Raw genomic sequence first — 22,746 nt, forward strand, 5'->3', positions numbered from 1 at the left:
TAAAAGATTGTGACACAATTACCAGTATCAATTCCCAGTTGTAGATAACCCATTTTAATATCCAACAGTTAGCAAGCTGTTTCTGAAGTGGGCAACCCGACACAAAATACTTCAATTGTCAATGAAAAAGAAATGAAACTGTTTTGAATTTTAGTTTCAGTACCAGACACAGGCTGGCCAATCAGTACTGAACATGCAGCTTGACGCGCCTGTGTTGACTTGAGGGGTTCTTTCCCCCAGCAGGATTTCCTGCTTTGTCGCTGACATGTTAGTTTCGAGGCGACCGGACGAAGCTGCTCCGCTTGTCTGATCGTCTCTGGCCTGAAGCGGTGAACTTTCCGCTCGCCGATAACAGCACCAGCGGGTTCCGGGCGAAAAGTTAACCAGCGGCTTCGCAGCTGCGCTCAGTGTGGCAGAGTTCTCCGCTCCTCGGAAAGGCCTTCGGTATGTACTGTTTCTGTCAACAACATTTCAGGGCAGAGAGCTGGATCAGATGTTTGAGAGCGGAAAAAAAACTTTGCATTTCAACCCTCTCGATCTGTTTTACTTCCGTTGTTTGTTCTGTGTCGGATCACTGCTTGCGTAGCACAGCTTAGTTTAAATGAACGAGCTATCATTTCGCGATGTTTCCCTGCTTGTTGTAAGAATACAGATGCATTTTGAGCACGCAAGCTGTGTGTTTGCTATGATAATAACTGGAAACAATGTCGATTTTTATTTCTTACGGATTTGCCAACTAATCCGACTGTAGCGAGGGTTGGTTACATGATCCAGTCAGTTTCGACGTTTATCAGTTTATTGTTTATAAAATCCGCCGTTTCAGTTTGCGTGATCAATTGAAGCCAAAGAATTGAGTATCTAGAGATAACACGCGGTTGAGATGAATTCTTGACAAAATGGTCGATTTCACTGTTTCACAAATAGATTTATCCTTACGGGTCATGTACAGGCGGCTGCAATGGGTTAGATTACTGTGACGTTTCCCGACAAGATGCTCAGTATTTCCCAGTTTTGAAAGGAAGCTGTGCATTTCCGTGTTTATTACTTGTATTTTCTTTGAGCACGCATTTCTTTTCTGTTTTTCCTGGAACTTCTGCCTGGTATCCTTCAGCGGTTTTATAAGAGTCTAATGGACAGTGTTCTCACGTTATTCCACCGTATATTGTATAATAAGAGTTTGATCCAATACTAGTTCAGTGTGCAAATACACACTTTAATTTAGATAAATGTGAGGTGCTGCATTTTGGAAAGGCAAGCCAGGGCGGGTCTTATACACTTAATGGTAAGGTCCCGTTGCTGAACAAAGAGACCTTGGAGAGCAGGTTCGTAGTTCCTTGAAAGTAGAGTTGCAGGTAGAACAGGATAGTGAGGAAGGCATTTGGTATGCTTTCCTTTATTGGTATGTACATTGAGTATAGGAGTTAGCAGGTAATATTGCGGCTGTGCAGGACATTGGTCAGGCCCCTTTTCGAATATTGCATGCAATTCTGGTCTGCCTGCTGTAGGAAGGATGCTGTGAAACTTGAAAGTGTTCAGAAAAGATTTACAAAGAATTTGCCGGGGTCGGAGGCTTTGAGCTACAGGGAGAGGCTGAATACTCTGGGGCTATTTTCCCTGGAGCATCAGAGGTGGAGGGGTAACCTTATAGAGGTTTATAAAGTCATAGGGGCATGGAAAGGGTAAATAGACAAGGCCTTTTCCCCGTGGTGGTGGAGTCCAAAACTAGAGGATGTTGGTTTAGGGAGAGGGGAAAAAGATTTAGAACAAAGAAAATTACAGCACAGGAACAGGCCCTTTGGCCCTCCAAGCCTTTGCCGATCCAGATCCTCTATCGAAACCTGTTGCCTATATTCCAAGATAATGAAGTGTGAAGCTGGATGAACACAGCAGGCCAAGCAGCATCTCAGGAGCACAAAAGCTGACGTTTCGGGCCTAGACCCTTCATCAGAGAGTGGGATGGGGAGAGGGTTCTGGAATAAATAGGGAGAGAGGGGGAGGCAGACCGAAGATGGAGAGAGGATAAGATAGGTGGAGAGGAGAGTATAGGTGGGGAGGTAGGGAGGGGATAAAGTCAGTCCAGGGAAGACGGACAGGTCAAGGAGGTTAGTAGGTAGGAAATGGAGGTGTGGCTTGAGGTGGGAGGAAGGGATGGGTGAGAGGAAGAACAGGGTAGGGAGGCAGAGACAGGCTCTGAGCCTATTTTCCAAGAATCTGTATCTCTCTGCTCCCTGCCCATGCATGTATCTGTCTAGATAGATCTTAAATGACACTATCGTGCCCGCCTCCACCACCTCTGCTGGCAACGTGTCAAGGCACCCACCACCCTCTGTGTAAAGAACTTTCCACGCATACCTCCCTTAAACTTTTCCCCTCTCACCTTGAAATCATGACCCCGAGTAATTGAGTCCCCTACTCTGGGGGGAAAAAAGCTTCTTGCTATCCACCCTGTCTATACCTCTCATGATTTTGTAGACCTCAATCAAGTCCCCCGTCAACCTTCGTCTTTCTAATGTAAATAATCCTCATCTAATCAAACTCTCTTCGTAGCTAGTGACCTCCATACCAGGCAACATCTTGGTGAATCTCCTCTGCACCCTGTCCTAAGCATCCACATCCTTTTGGTAATGTGGCGACCAGAACTGTACTCAGTATTTCAAATGTGGCCGAAGCAAAGTCCTATAAAACTGCAACATGACCTGCCAACTCTTGTACTCAATACCCCGTCCAATGAATGAAAGCATGCCATATGCCTTCTTGACCACTCTATCCACCTGCATTGCCACCTTCAGGGTACAATGGACCTGAACACCCAGATCTTTCTGTGCATCAGTTTTCCCGAGGGCTTTTCCATTTACCATATAGTTCACTCTTGAATTGGATCTTCCAAAATGCATCACATAGCATTTGCTTAGATTGAACTCCATCTGCCATTTCTCCGCCCAACTCTCCATCTATATCTATATTTTGCTGCATTTGCTGACAATCCCGTTCACTGCCTATTACTCCACCAACCTTAGTGTCATCTGCAAAATTGCTAATCAGACCATCTTTACTTTCCTCCAGATCATTTATGTATATCAACAACAACAGTGGTCCCAACAAGGATCCCTGTGGAACACCACTGGTCACAGTTCTCCATTTTGAGAAACTCCCTTCTACTACAACTCCCTGTCTCCTGTTGCCCAGCCAGTTCTCTATCCATCTAGCTAGTACACCCTGGACCCCATGCAACTTCACTTTTTCCATTAGCCTACCATGGGGAACCTTATCAAATGCCTTACTGAAGTCCATGACATCTACAGCCCTTCCCTCATCTATCAGCTTTGTCACTTCCTCAAAGAATTCTATCAAGTTAGTAAGACATGACCTTCCCTGCACAAAACCATGCTGCCTATCACTAATAAGCCCATTTTCTTCCGAATGTAAATAGATCCGATCCCTCAGTATCTCCTTCAGCAGCTTCTCCACCACTGACATCAGGCTCACTAGTCTACAACTACCTGGATTGTCCTTGCTACCCTTCTTAAGCAAGGGGACAACATTAGCAATTCTCCAGTCCTCCGGGACCGCACACGTGCTCAAGGATGCTGCAAAGGTATCTGTTAAGGCCTCAGCTATTTCCTCTCTCGCTTTCCTCAGCAACCTGGGATAGATCCCATCCAGACCTGGGGACTTGTCCACCTTTGAATACCCAACACTTCCCCTCCCCCCGCCATGCCGACGTGACCTAGAGTAATTAAACATCTATCCCTAACCACAACATGCGTCATGTCCCTCTCCTCAGTGAATACCGACGCAAAGTACTAATTTTTTCTGACTCCTCACATAACTTCCCTCCTGTGTCCTTGAGTGGGCCAAACTTTTCTCTAGTTACCCTCTTGCTCCTTACGTATGGATAAAAGGCTTTGGGATTTTCCTTAACCCTGTTTGTTAAAGATATTTCGTGACCCCTTTTATCCCTCTTAATTCCTTGTTTCAGATTGGCTCTACTTTCCCCATATTCTTCCAAAGCTTTGTCTGTTTTCAGTCACCTAGACCTTATGCATGCTTCCTTTTTCCTCTTTACTAGTTGCACAATTTCACCTGTCATCCATGGTTCCTTAATCTTGCCCTTTTTATCCCTCATTTTCACAGGGACATGTCTGTCCTGCACTCTAATCACCCTCTCTTTTAAAGCCTCCCACATATCAAGTGTGGATTTACCCTCAAACAGTTGCTCCCAGTCCACATTCCCCAGCTCCTGCCGAATTTTGCTTTGGTTGGCCTTCCCCCAATTCAGCGCTCTTCCTTTAGGACCACGCTCGTCTTTGTCCATCAGTATTCTAAAACTTAGGGAATTGTGATCACTGTTCCCAAAGTAATCCCCTACTGAAACTTCAATCATTTGGCCGGGCTCATTCCCCAATACCAGATCCAGTATGGCCCCTTCCCGAGTTGGACTATTTACGTACTGCTCCATAAAACCCTCCTGGATGCTCCTTACAAATTCTGCTCCATCTAAACCCCTAAGACTAAGTGAATCCTAGTTAATGTTGGGAAAATTAAAATCTCCCATCACCACCACCCTGTTGCTCCTACATCTTTCCGTAATCTGTCTACATATTTGTATCTCTATCTCACGCTCGCTGTTGGGAGGCCTGTAGTACAGCCCCAGCATTGTTACCGCATCCTTCCTATTTCTGAGCACTGCCCATATTGCCTCACTGTTCGAGTCCTGTATAGTGCCCTCCTTCAGCACAGCTATGATATCCTCTTTGACCAGTGATGCAACTCCTCCACCCCTTTTACCTCCCTCTCTATCTCACCTGAAGCATCCATATCCTGGGCTATTTAGTTGCCAATCTTGCCCGTCTCTCAACCAAGTCTCAGTAATAGCAATAACATCACACTCCCAGGTACTAATCCAAGCCCTAAGTTCATCTGCCTTTCCTACTATACTTCTTGCATTAAAACAATGCACCTCAGACCACCTGTCCCTTTGCGTTCATCATCTGCTCTTTGCCTCCTCTTCCCCTCGGTCACACTGACTTCATTATCCAGTTCCTTACAGGCTTTAGTTACTATCTCCTTACTGTCCACTAACCTCCTCATTTGATTCCCATCCCCCTGCCACATTAGTTTAAACCCTCCGCAACAGCATGAGCAAAAGCACCCCATAGGACATGGGTTCCAGTCCTGCCCAGGTGTAGACCGTTCGATTTGTAATAGCCCCACCTCCCCCAGAACCGGTCCCAGTGTCCCAAAAGGACATTCTTCTTCTAAAAAGGACCTTACGGGCAATATTTTCTCGCAGAGGGTGATGCATGTACGGAATGAGCTGCTAGAGGAAGTAGTGGAGGGGGATACAATGAGAACATTTAGAAAGAATCTGGATGAGTATATGAATAGGAAGCGTTAGATGGAGATGGGCTAAGTGCTGGCAAGGGATTAGATTAATTAATGATATCTGGCTGACATGGGCGAGTTGGACTGAAGGGTCTGTTTCTGTGCTGTGTGTCTCTATGATTCTGTGACTGTACAGCAGGGTCAATGGATAACAATTTGTACTCAGAATGCTGCCTGGTCTTTTTGTTTCCTTGAAAGCATACTGATGCCAATTGTAACACTATATTTGATCAGCGCAAGTGGAAATTACCATTGAGGCATACCAATGATAAAGAGTGAAATTACCTTCTTTGTGTATATTCCGCAACTGACTCTTGAGTATTGAGACATATACTTCCAGATCCTGTACACTGTTTACATTACAGGATATGTACATGTAGTAATGTGAGGGAAATTTTGCAATATCCTCATTTTCAAGTTGGTTCATCCGCATGGTATTGTTTGTGGCAATGAAGTGAATGTATTCTGCCCTTGCTAAGTATCTAGTTTTGCAGAGGATCAACTGATTGGCCACCATCCATCACTTTTACTGACCAGAGCCACACTGCAATATAAATGCTCTTTATCAAACTCTTTGGCAGTCCCTCAGTGTTTTGGACAAGTTTCTTCCACTCTGAGGGTTGGGGATGGGTCCCATGGACTCTACCACAGGCGGGCCGGGTCGTCTTTGAGGAGATGAGTGGGACTTTCAAAGGTTCTGTTTCACCTATTCCACTACATGTACTTGGCCTCCACATGCTCCACTCGTAGTGTTTGGCACCTGTTGCGGAGGCTCCTTCTCCAGTGTGTGCATTCAAGGGCAGGTGATTCCCACGTGTCAGCAGAAATGTTTACAGGGGCTTTCGGAACGTCCGTGTAGAATTTCATGGTGACAGAGCCAAAGGCCTTTGTGATATCAAAGAAGGCCATGTACAAAGGCTGGTGCTGTTTCCTGCATTTTTCTTGGATTTGTCATGCACTGAAAAATCCATGCCTGTTTTGCTTCTTGATGGGCAGAAGGTACGTTGAAACTTGGGGAACAGCCACAGGGAGGAGGTTCTTGCAGTGAACTTTCCCACGTCAGACAGTGGTGAAATCCCTCAGTAATTTTCACAGTTGTATCTGTGACCTTAGGTCAGCAGTTAAGCTGTGCTTAGATCTCCAGGCATGCTGTCTTCTTTCCAGACAAAGATGAGTAGGACAAGAGTATGTATCCACCGTAATTTAAATCTCAGACAGCATGGTGGCTCAGTGATTTTAGCACTGCTGCCCCAAAGCGCCAGGTACCCAGTTTCAATTCCAGCCTTGCATACCTGTCTGTGTGGAGTTTGCATGTTTGCCCGAAGTCTGCTCGGGCTTCTGTTGGATGCTCTGGTTTCCTCCAAAGATGTGCAGGTTAGGTGGATTAGCCATGGTAAATTTTGTGTAGTGTTTCGGGATTTTCAGTCTAGGTGGGTTAGCTGTGGTAAATACAGGGTTATGGGCAGAGGGTAGGGGGCTGAGTTTGGGTGGGATGCTTTTTGGAGGGTTGGTGCAGGCTCAATGGGCTGATTGGCTTCTTTTCGCACTGAAGGGATTCTACAATTATATGATTCAACAGGGATTCTATTTATGCTGGAGGCCTTGTTGTGTTTCAGCTTTTTCGATCTCAGTGTGTTTGGAGGTATGCCGAGATGGCGATGGGGTCTGTGTTGCAGTCAAGAGCACTTGTGTCAAGAGCACTTGCGACAGAGGCTTTGTTTTGGTTGCAGATTGAACTATTGTTGTCACATGTACTGAGATACAGTGGAAAGTGTTGTTTTGCATACCGTACAGGCAGATCACACCATAGAAGTGCACCAGAGTATCAGAATAGAGTGCACAATACAGTGTTACAGCTGCAGAGAAGGTGCAGAGGCAAAGACCAGAATTAACATTTGAGAGGTCTGTTCAACAGTCTGAAAACAGTCAAAGCTACTTGTAAAGAGATTACCAAATTTCTATGACCAATTTTCCAAGAAATAGCTACTCCCAATTAATCCTATGACTTAATACCTAGAAAACTTTGATCAAATACCACTTGATTTGTGGAAACTGCAACTTTAGTCTCAGAATCACAGAACTGTTATAACACAGGAAGATGCCATTCAGCCCATTGTATCTGCATGGTTCTCCAAATGAGCAATTCATAGTGCGCTACTCCCCTCCTTTCTCCCTGTAACACTTCACGTTCTTCTTTTTTCAGGTAACAATCTAATTTCCCTTTGAGCGCTTTGATTAAGCCTGCCTCCACCACATTATCAGATGATTCATTGCAGATCTTTATCATTTGCTGCATGGAAAAGGTTTTGCTCTGCAATCTTTTTCTCAACATTTGTGTCTTCTTACAAACTTTGATTGTGTTCTCTGAATTTTCGTAAGTGAACTCGGGAACAGAAAGTATTTCTGCCAACTCTATATGGGCAAAATCAAGTCACATGACACCAGGTTATAGTCCAACATGTTGGTTTGGAATCACACAAGCTTTTGGAGTGCACCAAACAAAGGAGCAGCGTTCTGAAAACTTGTGATTCCAAATAAACGTGTTAGACTATAACCTAGTGTCATGTGACTTCTCTCTTTGTCCACCCCGGTCCAACACTGGCACCGCCGTCCTGTTGACTGTATGAAAGAATTTTCTTAGGCCAACATTGTTAATTTCAATGGGTTTTATCTTCTTTTTGGATTGTGCCATGATCTAGGAAGCCAAATGGAATATTTTACCAGTTCTTCCTTGCCCAGTTTTGCAACAACTGTTCCCTTAAAATTAACATTTCCTTGACCTGTGGTTCCATATCTGGCTATTCCTTGATCAGTAATTGCCTGGCTGGTGTATTTTTGAGCAGCTTGGCATATCTCATTGTCTTCTGACCATTTTTTGTTGATTGTAACTAGTTTAGTTCCTTTTACTGTTTGAATAAGATTGAGGCCAAGACGCACATTCACACTTAAGTATGAGAATTCTTGACTACGAAAGTACAAATATTTACGCTTCTCAATACCCTCCTTCCACACACACACAGGCGCACATGCACACACATACACCAATTAAAGAAAAAGCTTTTTCTGCAAATAATAATTTTGGAAAAGATTTTGCATCATTTTGTGCAAGGTAGCAAGGATAAAATATGAAAAATTCAACATTGCTTTTAATTAATGTTCTCACAGATGTCGACAGATGTAACTAAGCACAGGACATTCTTGATGGGATCTTCAAGAACAGTAGGCCCTGAGTTGTCAACAAATATTCTAAAACAACTCTCAAAAAGTGGCTGGAGCTGAACTTGCAATCTTATCTCTTTGTCAGCCACACTCTGATAGCTGTAAATCTAAGCTTGTGATTTCCGTTAAATACAGCAACAACAGACGTTGGCTGTTTACATAGCTTAAATCGTGGGATTTCCAATAAGGGATTTTTTAAAAAGAAACTTTCGTGTTCAATTCACCTGTTCAAATGACTCACTGTGTTCAATCGTTCAATTTGAATCCTGAAAATAATGCAGTATCTTCATAACTGCTGCTCTGTAGCTGTGTCCTATTTCTGTCTTTCTTTGTAATTTGCATACTGTTTTGCAAATAAAGCCTTTTTCAGTAGCGGGGCACTGCTTATAGCTGTGAAGTGTTCTTGATCCATGGCACCGAAACTGAATGTTAATATCTGCGGGCTATCTGTCTTTAGTGTTTTTTTTGTACTTTATAAAGTGAATATATACTGCAGCTCTCCTATGATAACGTAGATCTGCTCATTTTAGGATTGATTTTTTGTTACTTTCAGACTTAGAACATAGAACATAGAACGGTACAGCACAGAACAGGCCCTTCAGCCCACGATGTTGTGCCGACCATTGATCCTCATGTATGCACCTTCAAATTTCTGTGACTATATGCATGTCCAGCAGTCTCTTAAATGTCCCCAATGACCTTGCTTCCACAACTGCTGCTGGCAACGCATTCCATGCTCTCACAACTCTCTGTAAAGAACCCGCTTCTGACATCCCCTCTATACTTTCCTCCAACCAGCTTAAAACTATGACCCCTCATGTTAGCCATTTCTGCCCTGGGAAATAGTCTCTGACTATCAACTCTATCTATGCCTCTCATTATCTTATATACCTCAATTAGGTCCCCTCTCCTCCTCCTTTTCTCCAATGAAAAAAGTCCGAGCTCAGTCAACCTCTCTTCATAAGATAAGCCCTCCAGTCCAGGCAGCACCCTGGTAAACCTCCTCTGAACCCTCTCCAAAGCATCCACATCTTTCCTATAATAGGGCGACCAGAACTGGATGCAGTATTCCAAGTGCGGTCTAATCAAAGTTTTATAGAGCTGCAACAAGATCTCACAACTCTTAAACTCAATCCCCCTGCTAATGAAAGCCAAAACACCATATGCTTTCTTAACAACCCTGTCCACTTGGGTGGCCATTTTAAGGGATCTATGTATCTGCACACCAAGATCCCTCTGTTCCTCTACACTGCCAAGAATCCTATCCTTAATCCTGTACTCAGCTTTCAAATTCGACCTTCCAAAATGCATCACCTCGCAATTATCCAGGTTGAACTCCATCTGTCACCTCTCAGCCCATCTCTGCATCCTGTCAATGTCCCGTTGCAGCCTACAACAGCCCTCTATACTGTCAACGACACCTCGAACCTTCGTGTCGTCTGCAAACTTGCTGACCCATCCTTCAATCCCCTCATCCAAGTCATTAATAAAAATTACAAACTGTAGAGGCCCAAGGATAGAGCCCTGTGGAACACCACTCACCACTGACTTCCAGGCAGAATATTTTCCTTCTACTACCACTCGCTGTCTTCTGTTGGCCAGCTAATTCTGTATCCAGACAGCTAAGTTCCCCTGTATCCCATTAACTTCTACTTCGGCAATTCCAAGAACGGTTCTATCTCATGAATTTGATTGGAAGTGCCATAGTCACATCCACTAATCTGTGGAGATCATTCATGCAAGTGTCTGTGGATTCCCCTGGATTTTGAACTTTTCTGTTACATCTTGCTGTTTCAAGAATTGTCTTTGTTCTGAAATTGAAGTAATTGTCAAAAACCTACAGAAACTTTATAAAAGTTTTTTTATCTCTTGGTGAGTTGTAACATCATCAGTTCCATTGTCTCATTGTCTAAATTGAATACGTAAATGCGTTTACTTAGAACATAGAACATAGAACAGTACAGCACAGAACAGGCCCTTCAGCCCACAATGTTGTGCCGACCATTGATCCTCATGTATGCACCCTCAAATTTCTGTGACCATATACATGTCCAGCAGTCTCTTAAATGACCCCAATGACCTTGCTTCCACAACTGCTGCTGGCAACGCATTCCATGCTCTCACAACTCTCTGTGTAAAGAACCTGCCTCTGACATCCCCTCTATACTTTCCACCAACCAGCTTAAAACTATGACCCCTCGTGCTAGCCATTTCTGCCCTGGGAAATAGTCTCTGGCTATCAACTCTATCTATGCCTCTCATTATCTTGTATACCTCAATTAGGTCCCCTCTCCTCCTCCTTTTCTCCAATGAAAAGAGACCGAGCTCAGTCAACCTCTCTTCATAAGATAAGCCCTCCAGTCCAGGCAGCATCCTGGTAAACCTCCTCTGAACCCTCTCCAAAGCATCCACATCTTTCCTATAATAGGACGCCCAGAACTTCTTCAGCTTCCAACTGCTTGTATGGTTTGGAAGCATTCCATGTCTTAAGCACTGTTTTCTCCAAGATGTCCAAATCTGCATTCTATCTGGCGCATCTCTGAAATTAAATCTTTCTGGCAATTTTATTTCTCCTGCTGTATCTGTCTAATGTGGTGATTTATTCATTATGCTTCAAAAGTTTTCAAATCAGAAATGTCAAATGCTGGTTTAGTCTTCCTGTTTTAAAGGCTAATAATCCTTTATCATCATCATCAATACTGCTTTATCCTATTCACATGAAAAACATGAATCTGTTGTAAACCAATACTGTTTGTTTTCCTTGTGGGATTTAAGTTGTGCAACACAACAATGTTGCTTTCCTGTACTTTATCACAGAGGGTTTTATAGAATCGTAAATGCCATTTACCCCATCATGTCAGTCTTGGCTCTAAAAAGAGCTACTCAGCTAGTCCCATTCTCCAACTTTATCTCCGTTACCCCCTAAATTAATCACTTTTAAATATATGCGCAGCTCTGTTTTGAAACCCCCTTTGGAATCCATCTCCATCACTCTGACAGACTGTGCAGTCCAAACCTTAACTCGCTGACTGAAGGGGGTTCTTCTCATCTCACTCCTACTTCTTTTTTTCTTGAACTTTTGTAGCCATAATAAAAATTTCTTACCTTCTGTTGCTGAAATGGAAAGTTTCCCCCTTCTGAGGCCAAAACGAGTGTTTCCTGCCTTTTAATGAATAAACTGGATGAATTCTCATCTTTCATAGCCTAATAAACAGTTCCCATCCTTTTTTCCAACTTTACCAAATGATTCTTGTGACTTTAAGAATTAATCCTATTTGCTTATAGCTTTTCTTTGATACCTGCTATCGACGGTGCTCCTAATAATGCCCACTGTCTTATAATTTTAATAAATGTTCTTGCTTTTCTCATGGCTTCTCCAGACAAATCCTGGTTTTTGCATCTTCATCCCATTAATTCTGGTTTTGTGATGCTCTTGGTGCTGTAACCTTGATTTGTTACTTCCATGGCTGTTGACTTCTGTACTGTAGTTGTGTCTCCTGGTGTCTGCCTGCCAGGGTGGCAGTGCTTGCTGTGAGCTCTAGGTGCTCCTTTTTCCAATTTTAGCCTTTTCAGCTGCGAAGATTTCCCCTCTTGCACGCAAAATATTAACTTTACTTAAAGAGCCACCAATGTGCATTTGATCTCTGTGTCTGCTCCTCTTATCAGGACTGCTCCTAAAGTTCAACGGTGTTCAAGGGCAATCTGTAACTTAAAGTGTAACTAATGTGCCAGCCCCATTTAGTTTCTAGAGATAATGGGAACTGCAGATGCTGGAGAATCCAAGATAACAAAGTGTGGAGCTGGATGAACACAGCAGGCCAAGCAGAATCTCGGGAGCATAAAGGCTGACGTTTCGGGCCTAGACCCTTCATCAGAGAGGGGGATGGGGAGAGGGCTCTGAAATAAATAGGGAGAGAGGGGGAGGCGGACCGAAGATAGATAGAGGGAAGATAGTTGGAGAGGAGAGTATAGGTGGGGAGGTGGGGAGGGGATAGGTCAGTCCGGGGAGGACGGACAGGTCAAGGAGGTGGGATGAGGTTGGTAGGTGGGAAATGGAGGTACAGCTTGAGGTGGGAGGAGGGGATAGGTGAGAGGAAGAACAGGTTAGGGAGGCGGGTTTTTGACTGGACGTCCATGGTGAGTTTCTAGCTCGTATTTGCTTCTGTGGTTCCCTCACCAGATTTGAAGTGCATTTTATCTTGATTGTAGATTCTACCTTCTGCTGGACTGTCAGCCTGAGTCACTTTTAAAGCTATAACTGGAAGTTTCTTCGGATTCATTGGAATTAATTCCATACAACTAAATTGAATTCCAATCCACACTGCTGATTACCATATTATATGAGCATATGATGCAGCCACTGGCAATATGGCTGGGTAAATAGTTGACTCTATCCCTTTTCCTAACTAGGTCTGCATAGCTGAGAAGAGGCTTTTGTCTTAAACAAAGTGTAATTTATTGCTCGATAACAATCAGGTAACAGTTACATTATCATATTAGAATTGTTATTAAAATTATTAGGAGACTTAGGATAAAAGATCATAGAATCCAGGCAGCATGGAAGCAGGCCATTCAGCTCATCAAGTTCACTCTGCCCCACCAAACAGCATTGTACCACACCCACCCCGCTACCCTATCGCTGCAATCTTGCATTTCTCATGGCCAATCTACCTAACTTGCACATCTTTGGATCATAGGAGGAAAGCAGAGTACCTAGAGGAAACTCACACAGACATGGGGAGAATGTGCAAACTCCACACAGATAGTTGCCTGAGAGTGAAATCAAACTCAGGTCCCTGGCACTGAGGCAGCAGCACTAACTACTGAGCCACTGTGCTGCTCTCTTCACAGTCCCAAGATGTTCAGTCTCTCTCCATCCAAGTCGTTGTGCCATCATCAGATTGGGTGGAGCTTAGTGTAGTCTTCAACATTTACCCTATCAGAACCATTGCCTTCTAAACAATTTAGTACTGAGGTGAGAAAAGAGTTCTTTACTTAGAAGTGGTGAACCATTGCAATTCTGTGGCCCGATGGACTCCAAATTCTGTTGCCAAGTTATGTATAAGGCTGCAATTGCTATGTTTTTGAACACCAAGGGAATTGAAGGAAATGGGGATTGGGCAGGAAGGAGGAGTTGAGATAACAGATTAGCCATGTCATTTAGCAGAACAGGAATTGTCTGATTATTGTTCAAACTGTTATGGGTGCTATGACTTTCATGGTCAAATATTTGTACAGCCTGGGAGATGTGGGTGAAGTGTTTGCCGTATGGCTGTGTGTGAGAGTGAGGTGTAACGTATGAATGTTAGATATCTGTCTTGTTCGATACAGATTTTGCCGATGGATGGGTGTTGGACGTAGAGAATTGAAAAGTGTCTGAAGCTACTAGTGTAGTTGATTGTATTTTGTATTTGAATACACATTCACTGACCTTGTCCACTGATATGAGATTGTTGAAAGTCTTATAGCACTGGGTTCAGATTTTTGGCATGACGTCTGCTGGATTGTCTGCTGCCACTGCCTTTTTACGCATGTCAGGAGTGACCCTGACCACTTGTTGATACAGGATATTTTCTGCCTCTTGTATATTAATGTAGCTGGAGGATTGGCTAACCAATAGTAAACAGAGCATTGGGATATAGGGGACATTTTCAGGATGGCAAGCTATACCTTTAGCCCAACTTGTCCAGAGTGCCTCAGGGATCAGTGCTGAAGCCACAACATGTACAATCAAGCCTCGATGAGGAACGTGAATGCACTGTTGCCAAATTTGTGTGTGGGAAACGGGTGAGAAGGCAAGTGGTGAGGGTGACACAAAGAATCTGCAGAATGGAATCAACAGGTTCAGCACGTAGGCTGATGAAATGTAATGCGAGAAAATGGGAAGCAATACATGAGATTACAGGAGCTAAATATTACTTAAGTGGAGAAAGACTGCAGAAATCCACAACACACAGGGATTTGGGCATTCTCATGCATAAATCACAAAACATTGGCATCCAAGTTCAGCAGGTAATAAGGAAGGCAAGTAGATTGTTAGTCGTTATTTCAAAGAGAATGGAGAATGGAGTACAACAATATAGAAATCTTATTAAAATCATGCAAGGCACTAGACTTGGAATGCTGAACAGTTTTGGCCCACTTAACTGAGGAAAGAGATACTGAATGAGAGGTAGTCCAGAGAAGATTGAACCCAGGTATGGATAGATTATCAAGAAAAGGTAGTTAAGTGGATTTGAGGGGTATCAGATTAACCATGATCTCAAAGAATAGCAAGACAGACTCAATGGGCTGAATGGTCTACTGCTGCTCCTATGTCTTATGATTTTGTTGTGGTATAATGGTAATGTCACTAGTCTTGTAATCCAGACAGTCAGGTGAATGTTCTGGGGAGATGGATTCAAATTCCATCATAGCAGATGGTGAAATTTGAAATCAATTAAAAAAACCCGGAATTAAAGGTGAGTCTAATGCTAACCATGTAACAATTGGTGATTGTTGTAAAACAGAAATCATCTGGTTCACCTGAGGCCCTTGACAGATCCTCTGTGGTGCAATTAGTCAGAGTGTTTGGCTCTTAACCAAAAGGTTGAAGGTTCAAGACTATCCAGAGACAAAGCCTTGGCTGTTTTGGGGGTCAGTAATCTCAGTTAGCTGGAAGACTGGCTTAGAATCATACAGTCATACAGCACAGAAATGGGCCCTTCAGACCAACTTGTCCATGCTGAACAGGTTTTCTAAAATGAACTAGTTCCATTTGCCTACGTTGAGCCTATCTCAGTCGAAACCTTTCCTATTCAGGTACCTGTCCAATTGTGTTTTAAATGTTGTAATTGTATCCACTTCCATCTGGCAGCTTGTTCCTTGTATGCACCACACTCTGCGTGGAAAAAGTGGTCCCTTTCAAGTTTTCCCCTCTCACTTCAAATTGATACCTCTGGTTTTGGACTCCCCTACCCTGGGGAAAAGACCTTGACTCTTCACCTTCTAAGCCCCACATGACTTCATAAACCTCTATAAATTCACACCTAAGCCTCCTGTATTCCAGGGAGAAAAGTCCCAGGCTATTGAGCCTGTCCTTGTAACTCAAGCCCTCCAGTCTCGTTAACATCTTTGTAAGTATTTTTTACACCCTTTCCAGTTTAATAACATTCTCTCAATAGCTGGGCGACCAGAATTGTACACTACTCCAAACGTGGCCTCACCCATGCCTCGTACAGCTGTAGCATGATGTCCCGACTTCTGTACTCAATGTTCAGACTGATAAACGCAAGTATCCCAAATGCCTTCCTCACCACCCTGCCTACCTGTGATGCCACTTACACTGAACTGTCTATCTGTACCCCTTTCTTTTCAATAATATTCCCTCGGGCCCTATCATTAACTGTGTCAGCCATGTCCTGGTTTCTCTTAACAAAATACAACACCTTGCATTTATCTAAATTAAGCTCCACCTGCCATTCCTCGGCCACTGGCCCAATTGATCAAAACCTCATTGAACTTTAAGATAATCTTCTTAACTGTGTGCTATGCTACCAATTCTGATGTCATCTGCATACTTACTAACCATGCCTCCTACATTCAAATTGTTTGTATAAATGACAGCCAACAATGGACGCAGCACTGACCCTTGTGGTACACTGGTCACTGCTCTCCAGTCTGTAAAAACTAACCTTTAGCATCACCCTCTGTCTCTGATCGCCAAGCCAATTTTGTATCCAGTTGGCTAGCTCTCCTTGGATCCCAAGTGACCTAACCTTACTAACAAGACTCCCATGCGGAACTTTGTTGAAGGCCTTGCTAAAGTCCATGTAGACTATGTCTATCGCTCTGTTTTCACCTTCTCGGCCACCTCTTCAAAAAACTCAATCAAATTTGTGAGACATTTGTGACACTTAAAGCCATGCTGACTATCCATAATCAGTCCTTGCCTTCGCAATTGCAAGTCAATCCTGTTTGTCAGAATCCCTTCCAACAACTTACCCACCACTGATGGTAGGCTCACTGGTCTGTAGCTCACCGGCTTTTCCATGCAGCCTTTCTTAAATAACGCCACAACATTATCCCCCCTCCAGTCTTCCAATAGACTTTTCTATTGCCACTGCTTGAGTTTTAAGTATTGTTTCAGCTCTCAAATCTTGGGCCACTTGTGTTGACAAGCCTCAACTCCTTAGACCTCCTGAGGTTGAGATGCTGGTAGGCTTTCAGCAAGAAGTTCAGAATAATTATCTGAAAATGCAGTAATTATTCATAAACTACTAGAATTTTGCCTCCTTAGAATCTCTCTTTGGTCTTTGAAATATCCATGGTAACTTGAGGAAGATACTGAGGCTTCAATAGAGAGGTACAGTACACTGCAGTTTACTAGATTTCTGCTTCCTAAGAGGAAACAAAAGTATTGAGAAAGACTTGAAAAATTGAAGCATTTTGTTGGAACAAAAAGTGGTACAATATTTGTGTTGAAGATTATGAATGTATTCGACAATGTTATTTAAAAGCAATGTTTTTAGCAGTTAATGGTGTACGAGAAGACATAAATACAAGATTAAGATCCAGCTGAGAAACAATAAAATATTTTTTACGTAGAGAGGTGTGGTGCTGAGGAGCTTTTCTTTGCAGGTTTGGTGTTTGAGGCAGAAACTAAATCAACATTCAAGATCAGGTTGGCTAAGTAGATTAGAGAAAAGGGACATAAAGTAGTATAGAAGAGGACTGGTAAATGCAATCACAACTATTTTCTATGTGCACAGTAAATGCTGAGATTGTATTATGGCCATGCTTCTGTGCTGTAATTTCAGTAGTTTTCCATTGCAGAGGAATTGTGTTTATTTATCACCGGTTCTTTCCATGGCTTGTGGTATAATAACGTATAGCAAAAAACATTCTTGTGTAAATCCAGCATTGATTAATATTTTTCCAAATCATTTTTGATGGTTTTAGAAAAAGAAAGCTCACAAATCAGAGTTACAAGAAAGTAATTGCTAGATTTTATTTGCATTGTTTATTTATATTGCTAGAATTTACATTTTTTCACAATTTTTAATACCAACTTCAGTTAATTACTCAATTGTTCAAACTTTGTAGTTTAGAAAATGAACTATTTAAAAGTCCCTTATTTAAATTTGGGGTATAGTTCAACCATTGCTCTTGCGAACCTCAAGTTTGACCCTTGTCCCTGCATCATGTAATGTAAAATTAAATACAGGATATATTATTTGGGCTTTAATAAACTGATGTTTGGAGACATTGGAATTGTGTAACAAAGCACTTTATTTTATTGAAAGTGCATATATATATGTAAGTTGAAGAGTCTATGCTGTACAGTTAAATATAAATTTAAAATTGTGCAACAAACAAGGAATGGCATATATACTGTAATGATATTGTACATGCATGGCAAGAGAGTTTTCTGAAAATTAGTATTTAGGAAATTTTACATGGCAATAATTTTGAGCAGATTAACAATGCGTGATTGAATTCTCTTTCAGTCCTTTAACACGCCTCAAAGAGTACACAATTTAAATATGAAATACTAGCATTATGATCCTATTGGGGAAAATGTAAACCAAAATAGCCCAATGTACCAAATAAGCTCCAAAGAAGAAATTACCAAGAAGATTTCACTTTTTAGATCTTTTATTAGCATTATTCCAAAGCAATTTAAATAAAATCTAATTTAACCAACAAATGATGCTGTGAATAAAATGGTAAATTTCACTTTAAATAGTTGATAGAACAAAGGTACATCTTACACAAACACAGGCACTCACAAGACATTTTGCGTAAAAGTTGCACAATGTAGCTATGTAGTTCTACTATGTGTTGTTCTTGAATTGTACAGGGTGGCTCAGGACCCACCAATAGCTTTCACCTTTTTGAGTTGTGTGGATGTGATCATCAAGAGTAAGACCGACTTCTATGAAAACGCTCCCTCAGATCGTGGCAGTCTTAATGATGTAGCTTACCTGTGTTCCTTTCAAACTGACCAACTAACAGTGTTCTTGTTCACAGTGGGCATTTCTAGGAAAATAAAAAGGTCCTCAGCATCTCTGAACTATTCACATAGATTTCTAGACCTCACATCCTTTTGCCCTACATTTAAGTACGCCCATAGCTCCTGCGTCTTTTTCTCTCAAAGAAGTCAGAGAATGATTTGTTTCTTCACACAAGAAAGAAACGAACATTGATAACAAGGTGTGGAGCTGGATGAACACAGCAGACCAAGCAGCATCTTAGGAGCAGGAAGGCTGACGTTTCGGGCCGAGACCCTTCTTCAGAAATGGGGGAGGGGAACGGTGTTCTAAAACAAATAGGGAGAGAGGGGGAGGTGGATAGATGATGGATAGAGAAGATAGGTGGAGGGGAGACAGACGCTGTCTCCTCTCCACTTATCTTCTCCTCTGTCCATCTTCTATCCGCCTCCCCCTCTCTCCCTATTTATTTGAGAACCCCCTTCCCCTCCCTCATTTCTGAAGAAGGGGCTCGGCCCGAAACGTCAGCCTTCCTGCTCCTAAGATGCTGCTTGGTCTGCTGTGTTCATCCAGCTCCACACCTTGATATCTCGGATTCTCCAGCATCTGCAGTTCCTATTATCACTGAAAGAAATGAACATTGGCTTTTTATGGCTGGGCTGAATGGGTGGTACAAATAACCACAAAACCCTTATTCCTCATTCACCAGCAATTGCACACCTCATAAGGAAGGCAATGGCCTAGTGGTATTATTGCTGGACTGTTAATCCAGAGACTCCATCTAACGTTCTGGGGGCCTCTGTTCAAATCCTGCCATGGCAGAGGATGAAATGTGAACTCAATAAAAAAAATGGAGTTGAGAGTCTATTGATGACCATGAATCCATTGTTGATTGTCAAAAAAATCCCATCTAGTTCACTAATGTCCTTTCTTGAAGGATACTGCCATCCTTACTTTGTCTTGTCCACAAGTGACTCCAGACCCACAACAATATGGTTAATTCTTGACTTCTGAGGAAGGATCACCGGACACGAAATGTCAACTGATTCATTTCTTCACAGATGCTGCCAGGTCTGCTGAGCTTCCGGCAACTTCAGTTTTTGTTTGTAGTTGATTCTTGTCTGCCCTCTAGGATGGGCAATAAATGCTGGTCCAGCTAGTGTCGCCTTCATCCTATGAATAAAGAAAAACAAAATTGTCCTCTCGCACTGAGCATCATAGCATTCAGTTGGCCACATAGATAAAAATGAACACAAAATACACATTTCAAACCAAATTTATAAGTAAAATCATGCCATATTTCAAATAGATAACTATTAATCACCCTGTTCATTCCTTTACTGCGTATCATATATGTACCTTTCCCTGACTTACTGCTCCAATAGTCTTACACCCATTGCTGATACATAGATGGTGAAAGACTACTGAATTTTAGTGGAAAATACCAGGGGTGGGGGGAGGGGCTTGCTGAATTCCTTTATGCATCTTTAGGCCAGATTTGAATAGCACCATCCTGGCATAGGTCAGAGCAGTCCATAGTCAAATGGAACAAGACATGGAGAATATCAAGGCTGGGCTGACGATTGGCAGATAACATTCACACCACACAAGCGCCAGGTGATGGCCATCTCCATCAAAACAGAATCTAACCATCCTGCATGATGTTCAATGGTATCATCATCACTGGATGCCTACTATCACCATTCTGGGGAATTCTAGAATCTATTGACTAGAATCTGAACTGGATTAGTTGCACAGTGGTTACAAGGGGCAGGCCAGAGGCTAGGAATTATATAGTGAGTAACTCACCTCTGTTTCCCCAAAGCTTGGTCACCATCTACAAGGCACAAGTCAGGAGTAGGATGATATTGCCTACTTGCCGAGATAAATGCAGCTCTAACAACAGTCAAGACACATGTCACCATTCAGGACAAAGTTGCTTGATGGTTGGCACCTAATCCATGTACATTCTGTCCCTCTGTCACTGACACTCAGTGTTTATTATCTACAAGATACACTGCAGAAATTCACCACAACTCCTCCATAGACAGCATCTTCCAAACTAACAACCACTACAATCTAGAAGGACAAGGGCAGCACATAAATAGGAACATCGCCGCCTGTTCATACAAGGCCTTTACAGCCCAGAAGGAAACAGGACTCTGAGCACATCATTCTGAATTAGGTTCAAAGCAGATCCTATCGATGAAAAAGGCTGAACTACCAAACCACTCTATTTTAAGCGAATAATGATTAAAACCAAAACAAATCTCACTGTAAAATTAATATAGAAGAATTTCAGGTGTTATTAATATGTAATTTAATGATTCAGAAGTTTATGGGATATAAATTGGAGTTTAAAGGGAGATTAAATTTGTCACTGTAAAGTGATTGAAACTTTGGATTTCAGATGTTGCCAGAATACTGACATTGTCTACACATCCAAAGTCATACATAAGAACATAAGAACAAGGCCATCTGGCCCCTCGAGCCTGCCCCGCCATTTAATAAGATGATGGCTGATATTTTTGAGACTCAGCTCCACTTACCTGCCCACTCACCATAACCCTTAATTCCTTTACTGTTCAAAAATTTATCTAGCTTCGCCTTGAAAACATTCAGTGAGGTAGCTTCAACCACTTCACTGGGCAGGGAATTCCACAGATTCACAACCCTTTGGGTGAAGAAGTTTCTCCTGACCTCAGTCCTACATCTGCTTCCCTTTATTTTGAGGCGATGCCCTCTGGCCCTAGTTTCACCTGCTAGCGGAAACAACCTCCCTGCCTCCAACTTATCTATTCCCTTCATAATCTTATATGTTTCTATAAGATCTCCCCTCATTCTTCTGAATTCCAATGAGTACAATCCCTTTCTACTCAGTCTGTCCTCATAATGCAACCATCTCAACTCTGGAATCAACCGAGTGAATCTCCTCTGCACGCCGTCCAGTGACAGTATATCTCTTCTCAAGTAAGGAGACCAAAACTGTGCACAGTCTCCAGGTGTGGCCTCACCAGGACCCGGTACAGCTACAGCATAGCCTCCCTGTTTATAAACTCTATCCGTCTAGCAATGTCAGACAAAATTCCATTTGCCTTTTTAATTACCTGCTGTACCTGCAATCCTACTTTTAGTGATCAATGCACAAGGACACCCAAGTCCCTCTGCACAGCAGCATGCTGCAATTTTTAATAATTTAAAACATCATCCATTTTGCTGTTATTCCTACCAAGATGGATGATCTCACACTTATCAACATTGTGCTCCATCTGCCAGACTTCTGCCCACTCACTTGGACTATCTGTATCCGTCTGCAGACTTTCAGTGTCTTCTGCACACTTTGCTCTACCACTCACCTTAGTGTCTTCTGGAAATTTTGACACACCACACTTAGTCCCCAACTCCAAATCATCTATGTAAATTGTAAACAGTTGCAGTCCCAACACTGATCCCTGAGGTACACCACTAGCCACTGACCACCAACCAGAAAAACACCCATTTACCCCTACTCTTTGCTTTCTACTGGTCAAACAATCCTTAATCCATGCCAATACATTACCTGTAATACTGTGCAACTTTATCTTACGTAGCAGCCTTTGGTGTGGCACCTTGTCAAATGCCTTCTGGAAATCCAGATATACCACATCCATAGGTTCCCCATTGTCCACCAGGCAAGTAATGCCCTCAAAGAGTTCCACCAAATTAGTTAAACTAAGTCTTTCCATGTATTCTTGTAAAGATAGATTTAGAAGAGTGAAAGCCATAAAATGACATATGGGCCCATTTAGTTGGGGAACAGAAGACAGCAAGTGTGAGGAGAATTGCTCTATCTTCATTAGAGATGTGAATTATTCATTGTATTTCCGCAGATCAAAGAAAAGTTTAACAAAAACTAATAAACAGGGGGAGACTTTAAAACATCCAATATACTTATCATTTCAAAGAAGATGCTTTGCAAATGTGGATGTTTGGTTTTAATCTCTATCTGCAACATCCCAGGAGTGTCAATGCCATGGTGCTAAATTTCAGAGGATTTTGAATTGGGTGTTTCTGTGTGTTTTATCACAAAAAGAGGGGGAGAAAGCTGGCAACACTGGTTGCTTGAAAACAGATGAGATCACTAGCAAAGGACTAGCAGTGATAAGGATTTTTAAGGATAAGAATACAGTGA

General features: G+C 42.4%; 1 protein-coding gene across 3 annotated transcripts in view; it reads left to right on the forward strand.

The window, feature by feature from the left end:
• The first annotated feature begins 200 nt into the window (after positions 1 to 200).
• LOC125455747 (E3 ubiquitin-protein ligase pellino homolog 2) overlaps positions 201 to 22,746 on the forward strand; it is a 206,891-nt gene continuing 184,345 nt past the window's right edge. For 2 of the 3 annotated variants that reach the window (XM_059649173.1, XM_059649174.1), the window contains exon 1: positions 201 to 444. The gene's annotated coding sequence lies outside the window, so the exon portion shown is untranslated. The remainder of the gene's footprint in view (positions 445 to 22,746) is intronic. The other variant, XM_048538143.2, reaches the window with a different exon arrangement.

Source organism: Stegostoma tigrinum, chromosome 10, assembly GCF_030684315.1.
Source record: "Stegostoma tigrinum isolate sSteTig4 chromosome 10, sSteTig4.hap1, whole genome shotgun sequence".
Classification (NCBI taxonomy): Eukaryota; Metazoa; Chordata; class Chondrichthyes; order Orectolobiformes; family Stegostomatidae; genus Stegostoma; species Stegostoma tigrinum.